Here is an 8,468-nt window from a genome sequence, read left to right as displayed (position 1 = left end):
GTACCCCTTGGAACCTTGCTTAATCGTTTCCCCCACTTTTCTAGTCCACTTCTTACTGGTAGCTCATGTGAGGTATTCAATGAGTTACTGATTCAGTGGTATTGTTGTCCCAGAGTCTCCTCAAACAAGTCCATATTTGCATTCATCTGGCTTCAGGCAGTTTCAGGCTGCCTGAGCCTGGAGGAGATGTGTACAGAGGTCTTAGAATAGGTCCACAGAGAGCTGTGTCATTTCGGAAAAACAAGACAAAAGAAAAAAATATGTTTAGAGAGGGAAACTAAGACCAAAGGCTAGAATTTTTACCTTATTTTGTAAAATGCCCCCAAATAACTGTCAAACTGGTCAGAATTCTTGTTTTGCAGATGAAGAAATTAAAGGTATTGTTTAGGTGACAGGGATTTTTACAGTAGTATGTAGCAGGAAGTATGTCACTCTCAGATCTGAGGGTTTTCCACTCCACCTTTTTTGGGGAGGGGTGCAACTCTGACCTGACTTGTTTGGAAAAAGCATAGACATCAGTGGTTTCCTGAAGCAAAGAGAGCTCGGGCCTGTGCTGAATGCTGGGCAGAATTTGGATATCTCCGATGGCAGGGAGAAAAGGGATTCTGATACAGAAAGAAACATAAGCAAACAAGAGTTTTCATTGATTGCCTCTGATCCAATAGTGACTACTGGCTAATGGCTAAAGCAGAGAATTGATTTCTTGAAGCCATTATCTGTTAACATCATGGCCTATGATAGTCACTGTCCACTTTGAGAGGGGGCACATGGGGTATAATTGCTGTTCTGTTTTCTTTCTTTTCCTTCTTCCATTCCCTTCTCTCTGCTGAAGTTTGAACTGGAAATCAGTGGATTGCTAAGCATGCATTCTACTTCTGAGTTTCATTCTTAAGGTTTCTGTTCCATATTTGATGGTTTTGGTCTTTAAAATATTGTTACCTATCTGGGAAGAGGAATTATTTAAGAGTTTCAAAGTAGAAAATGTCACAAATTGATCCAAGACTACAGATTACAATCCCCAGAGCTATGCTTTTTTTTCTGCTGTGATTTTACTCTCAGTGTAGGGAGGCCACAAGCAAGGAGACGAGCTCTCAAGTAAGGAGTCTAGTTAGGAGACTGATGAAATCATTGCAGGGTCAGTAGCACCCATCAGAATTACAAAAAGGAAAACATGACCAAAAGAAACATTGTCCAAACCATCTTAGTTAAGGGCTACTTAACAAGATGCAAATCCACTCTGACCTAATCCTAAAATGTGAGCAGCAGAACTGGGAAAACTGCAGGCTACCAATGGAAAGAGATGCGAGGATGGCGAGACTGTCTGGAAGGACAGAAATGATACTTTCAGTTTATTACATGTAAGACCAGGAGGTCTACTATTTTGTTATTATTTAAATGCACATATTGGGTAGAAAGTTGGAACTGAGAAAATGGAATCAGATGAACAGCCAGCCATGCTTGGTAGGGTCCTTGTAGCTGTGAGAAAGGTTTGTGTATCTCAAGGAAAAGAACGTAAGCCCCACAGCCATCCTTCACACATCTCAACCTTCCATCAATATCATGTCACATTTACTACTTGGATATGCTTTGACAATGTTGCTAGAATGATTTTTGTCTGGAACTTACTAAACCTGACGAAAAAACGTTGTGTAAATTTTAAAGGAATTGAATTCTAACGTGAAGTCAACTCCAGCATGGCTTTCTGGATATACTGATTTTGCTAGTTTTGAAAGCCTCCTTTACAACTGGAACCAGGATCTCCAGATTTAATCCCCAGCCTCAGGAATTTTCTCCTTTGCTACATCTTGCATTGACTTCAAACAAAAATGTGATCACAAATAAGAAACTACCTTTGCTTTTTCAAACAGTTTCATCTCTTCCTACCCTTCCATCCACCCAGGAGGTTCTAATATGGCTGTATGAGAAAATATGATGCTTAATAATTGTCTCCCTACTTGTTTCTATTTCTAGCATCTTTTATTGAAAGGAAAATTGAATTTTGTATAGGTGGTTAGATACAAATACTGCCCATTTCCCAATTTAGATATTATAATGAGTTCTTGTTAAACATTTGGTATTAAATTATGTTGTCACAAAATAGTATCTAGATTAGCCAGGCATGATGGTGCGCACCTTTAACCTCAGTAGGTTGATCTCTGTGAGTGTATAGCCAGCGTGATCTACATAGTAAATTGCAGGCCTGCTAGGACTATATAGTGAGATCCTGTCTCAAATATCTAGAAGACAAAAATAGAGATAAAAGTAGAGGACTTTAGACTCTTTTGCTGTTCATTTGTTGGTTTGTAGGGTCTCATTTTATAGTCCACAGTAACCTTAAACTCATGGTCATCCATCTTGCTCAAAAGTATCAAAAGTAGACAAACATTGCACACCTGAGCATGATCGAATCTTCTACCTTGATGACAAATGAGGTAGAGAGGGTAAAGGCAAGAGAATCTAGATAAAGAGACTAAGTCCCGGGGCTGGAGAGATGGCTCAGAGGTTAAGAGCACTGGCTGCTCTTCCACAGGTCCTGAGTTCAATTCCCAGTAACCACATGGTGGCTCACAATCATCTATAATGAGATCATGCAGACATAACACTGTATATATAATAAATAAATAAATCTTAAAAAAAAAAGAGACTAAGTCCCCAAATTGGAAAATTCAATTCTATCAAAGTACTTGGCAAAAACAACTGTTATCCATGGAAGGAATCAATCTAGGGAGACATTTTAAACAGTAAGGGAGAAGGACCTGGTGAGAATAGCACCATGGTTAAGAGCACTAGTTCTTCTAGAAGACCTGGATTCAGTTCCTAATGTTCATATTGTAGCTAACAAACATCTGTAATTCCAGCTCAGGGGATCTAGTGCCCTCTTCTGACCTCTGCAGGCACCCAACATGAAAGTGCATGCAGGCAAAACACCGATATGCATAAATTTTTAAAAATGATTTTAAAATTAAAAAAACAGAATAAGGGACTGTTATACAGTGAAAAATGATACAGGGAAGGTGTGAATAAAGAAATACCTGGGACTATGACAAGATTAAAAGCATCCTTGTGAAGTATAAGTGGCATGAACAGCGGTAATTGTCATTCTTATGAGGTATAGAGGAGCAACAATAAAAGTCCTGTTACTTGAGTTCCTATGTAGCTGCTCACTTCTTATCTATTGATCAAGTTAGAAGTTCTTCAATTCCATTGCTCCATTGGTCATTAAGCAACAATCTTCCTCTCTGGGCCCCAGGGCCAGTCTTTGGTATGGAGCCAAAGGTCACCTCTTTCCAGCTGTCTCTGAGCACTAATCCTTGCCGTCCCTGAGTTCCATTTCAGAAATTAAAAACAGAAACCTTGCCTAACTGGTTTTTGAAGAAGCAGTTCCACTTGCTGTTTCTTTTTATCTTTTGTTTTCCAACACTTTTATTTTTAAATTCAACTTTTATTTTGAAGTAGATAATCCATTTACAAAGTTTAAAGATCAAAACTGTAAGAGATAAAGTTCCATTCCATTTTTTTGATGTTGGAGGGGTCCATTGTTGTCAGTCATACTTCTGGCCCCCATCAGTTTCATCTACTTTCTTCCTGTGTATAGTTTCCTTTCCTCTTCAGTGGGTCTTATAAGAATGGGTTTCATCCTGACTTTTCCATACATAAATACAAGGGATTTTGATCAGATTCACCATTATCTTCTCTTGTGTCCACCCTACTTGTTCACCTTTCCTCTTCCAAACTAATTCCCATCTGCTTTTTTTTTTAAATTCTGTTTTTTTTATTCTTTTTTAATTAAAATTTCCACCTGCTCCCCGTTTCCCACTTCCCTCCCCTCCTCCCAAATATTGCCCCCTCCCCCCGTCCCCTCCCCCTATCCCCACTCCTCTTCTCCTCCCCCCACACCATTTCCCCTCCCTCTCGATCCTGGAGAGCAGTCCAAATTCTCTGCCCTGCGGGAAGACGAAGGTCTTCTATCTATGTCCAGGAAGGTGAGCGTCTAAACAGGCTAAGCACCCACAAAGCCAGTTCATGTATTAGGATCGAAACCTAGTGCCATTGTCCTTGGCTTCTCATCAGCCTTCATTGTCCGCCATGCTCAGAGAGTCCAGTTTCAACCCATGCTTATTCAGTCCCAGACCAGCTGGCCTTGGTGGGCTCACAATAAATCAGTTCCACTGTCACAGTGGGTGGGTGCATCCCTCGTGGTCCTGATTTCCTTGCTCATGTTCTCCCTCCTTCTGCTCCTCATTTGGACCTTAAGAGCTCAGACCGTTGCTGCAAATTGAGTCTCTGTCTCTACCTCGATCCATTGCCAGATGAAGGTTCTAAGGTGATATGTAAGATATTTATCAGTATAGGATAGGGTCATTTCAGGTTCCCTCTCCTCAGTCGCCCAAGGTACCAGCTGGGGACATCTCCCTGGACACCTATGAACCCCTCTAGAGTCAAGTTTCTTGCCAACCCTAAGATGGCTCCCTTGGTTAGGATATATACTTTGCTGCTCCCGTATCCTCCCTTCCTATATCCCAACCATCCCAATCCCCCGAGCTCCTCCCATCCTCCCCTTCTCATGTTTCTCATCCCATTTCCCCTTTGCCCCTTGCCACCTCACCCGCAAGTTCCCAGTTATTGCCCTGCAATCTTGTCTACTTCCCCTCTCCAGGCGGAAGACTATATGATTTTCTTTGGGTTCACTTTCTTATTTAGCTTCTCTAGGATCACAAATTATAAGCTCAATGTCCTTTATTTATGGCTAGAAACCGATTATGAGTGAGTACATCCCATGTTCCTCTTTTTCGGTCTGGGATACCTCACTCAGGATAGTGTTTTCTATTTCCATCCATTTGCACGCAAAATTCAAGAAGTCATTGTTTTTTTCCTCTGAGTAGTACTCTAATGTGTATATATTCCACACTTTCTTCATCCATTCCTCCATTGAAGGGCATCTAGGTTGCCTCCAGGTTCTGGCTATTACAAACAATGCTGCTATGAACATAGTTGAACAGATACTTTTGTCATTTGATGGGGCATCTCTTGGGTATATTCCCAATAGTGGTATTACTGGATCTTGGGGTAGATTTTATTTATTTACTATGTATACAGTATTCTGCCTGCATGTGTGCCTGCAAGCCAGAAGAGGGCACCAGATCTCATTACAGATGGTTGTGAGCCACCATGTGGTTGCTGGGATTTGAACTCAGGACCTTTGGAAGACCAGGCAGTGCTCTTAACCACTGAGCCATCTCTCCAGCCCCCCATCTGCTTTTTTTTTGGTGTGTGTGTGTATGTGTGTGTATGTCGGGTGACTTTAATAAGGATTATTTACAGGAACATGAGTAACTTAGTAGCGGTTCTTTAGGTGAAGCACACAGACACAAACTTACCATCACCCTGTTTTTTAACATAAAGGAGCACACAATGGGTACCCTATTTCAGGTCTTGGTTTTCTAACCTAACAGTGAGATTTCTTCTCAGTAAAAAGAGATTTTTTTTTTTTAAGATGGGATCACCCTATCTTTGATTCACACTTTTACCTTTAATGTTTTGCACACTCAACATGTGTATAGGCTTTATAAGTGGAGGGTCATATATACTTTGAAAAATACTCTTAAGTTATTTTGGCATATGCCTCTCTCTGGAATAGGGGCAAAGAGACACACATTGGTTTATACCCCAGCACAAACAAATATTTATTTCCTCTGGTAATGCCGGTCTTTAGAGGAAAAGTAGCTCAGGATTTGTCTTCTCTTTGCCCCAGGCTCTCTGCCTAATGGGGATGTTCCACTGGATTGGAGGGGGTTCTTTGGCAGCAGGCTAAATAGTCACAGAAAGTGGAATTTCCAAAGGATTAAAGTTAGGTGGTCATTTTCATCTGTCTGGATGTACCCTTTTGCTCAGGCCTCCCTTTGAAGTAGCTATGCCTAGAATCAGAGGCTCTTAGCTTCAAGACAATGTTCTTTCCATTTTTTTCCCTCTAGCACTCATAGGATAAGACTTTGTTACATCAGTGTAAGACCCAAACATAGAATATAGGCTTTGGCCTTACATCTTAATAGACCCCTATTATCCAATTTCAAATATGTGAAACTAAACAAAGAGGGTACTTGACCTAAGTTTCAATTTCTTCATTTGTCAAAATGGAACCAATCATACAGACTTTACATAGTTGATGTAAAGGTTAAGTGACAATGTGCACAAAACACTAAAACAGTGCCTAGCTACCATACAGGTACTCAATAAAAAAGGTTATGTTACCGCTATTGCTGAGTACAGTATAATGTTTGAAAGTGGCTTTGGAGTTAGACTGTTCCCTCTCTGACCTTGGTCCAGAATTGGTTACACATTTTTGTTTTGCCACAGGTAAGTTAACTAACCCCAATTTCCTTAATCATAAATACATGTTTAAGTAGAACATCTCTTATTTATGCAGATTTCATTTGTAAGGTGCTTACCACTAAGCTTAATGTCCTGTACCTTAAATGCACTTTAAAACCCAAACCCAACTACACTTAGATGATTTCTGCTCCTTCAGTTAAAGTGGGTGGTACCTCTTCATATATTTTCTTATAACAATTTACCTATAAAAGTGCATGTACAGTATGGTACGTTTGAAATGTGTTGAGAGTAAATCTCATGTTGTATTTTTTTCTCAAAATTTAAAATATGTACTCATAGAAGAGTTTTTAATAAGGTATCATTCTGAGCATGAGACTTATATTTTTACTTGTCTTTAACATTAACATACAAATCAGAACAGCACCTATACATAGTGCTGTCTACCAGATGCAGTGTGAGCAGTACCATATTGGACTCAAACGCTGCCCTATCGAGGCAGCACTGCTCTAACCTTTGATCATATATTTCCTCTATGAATATATGTGAACACCAAAAGATTTACTATGAGCCTGACTAAAGACGTGTAAAGGATGGTAAGCATTTTTTCCTTTTGAACAGCTGAGCCCTGGCTCAAGTCAGAAACATCTGACTCCAGATATAACCACTGCATTTATGCACATGGTTCTTTCTTTCTGTATTATGCTGTTTTTAAAATAGTAATCAGAAAAGGGTGATCATATGCCTTGTGGATCCTGGTCTGTTACCACTGACTAAATGTAAGCACTTTTAAATAAAGTCCAAGACTCGGACAAAGACATAACTGTATTTATACTTACTAATGGGAAGAAAAACTATCAAAATAAATAAAAGTAAATTATAAATTTGGGATTTTAGTTTTCTTCTAATGTTTAGACTTACAGCTAAACCTTCACTCTAAGAAAAAAATAAGGCCACAAATCTGGAAACATTGAGCTTTCCTGGACAATCATACATATTTTACAAATGCCTAAGCTCCTGTCTGAACATCTGAAGTGGAAAGATGTCAAAAGATACAGAGGGTGACAGAGCTGAGGGTACCAAGTAATTAACTTCTCCCTTAAGTCCAAAGCCAATAGCTGTTCTTTAATTCAGCCCAGCATCAAAAAATCCTAAGCTTCAACATAGAAACACATCAGATAAAAATTTAAGTGAGGAAAATGTCCGTGATCTTGTTTCTAGTGAACATCACTGATATTCTTAAAGCTTCCCAGGAACCTCTGTGGGCAGAGATGGTAGTTACTACTTCAACACAAAACAAACAAAACAAGTTTAATATTGAAAAGTGTTTTTAATTTCCAAGCCAAGGAGAGTACATGAAGAGAAGAATTAATTACACAATAAACTAAAATTGCGTAATAGATGGTGGATAATCTAATCAAAAACACTTATTAAGCACAGATCACATTACTGGACACTAATGTACTCCCTATGAACATAATGACTTCTGAGCTTTGATTCTAGAGCTTGGGGTCAATAATACAGAATTAGTTTCTCATATATTAGTATAAATGCACATAAACACCTGAATTGCCTGAATAATATATTCATAGATGTTTAGTCAACAGATCTAGAGTGGGGCTTATTTTAACCAGTTCCTAGGTGATGGAGATGCTAGACTAGAAATACAAATAGCCAGACAGGCATAGAAATGGGTTTTTGGAAATCTGAATGGAGCACTGTATGAGCATCAAGCAGGGACCAGGCCTTTCTGTGTGTGATTGTTGGAAAAGGCTTCACATAGGAGGTTGGAGAGTCTTGTTCCTCAAGTAACCACAAGAGGACAGCAAAGAGGGTTACACTGCAGTTCAGTGATTGAGCTGGTATGAGTTGGATAGGCCATCCAAACTTTCTGACCCTGTTTCCTTTTTCACGTGTAAAATAAAAAATTGAGAACATTAGATTCTTCACAGCCCTGAAACTAAGACTAATGAGAAATAAGGATGGCATGTAGCTCAGTGGTAGAGCACTTGCCTAACATATGCAAGGTCCTGGGCTTCATCCTCAACACTTAAAACTATCTGTAAATCACTATCTACTTATAAGTTAAAGAAAAATAGTATAAAATGTTCTATTAATGAGCCTAACAAAGCAGACTACAC

The sequence above is a fragment of the Chionomys nivalis genome, chromosome X (genome assembly GCF_950005125.1).
Source record: "Chionomys nivalis chromosome X, mChiNiv1.1, whole genome shotgun sequence".
NCBI classification, from domain to species: domain Eukaryota; kingdom Metazoa; phylum Chordata; class Mammalia; order Rodentia; family Cricetidae; genus Chionomys; species Chionomys nivalis.
The sequence above is the reverse complement of the archived record's forward strand: the minus strand, read 5'-3'. Positions refer to the sequence as shown.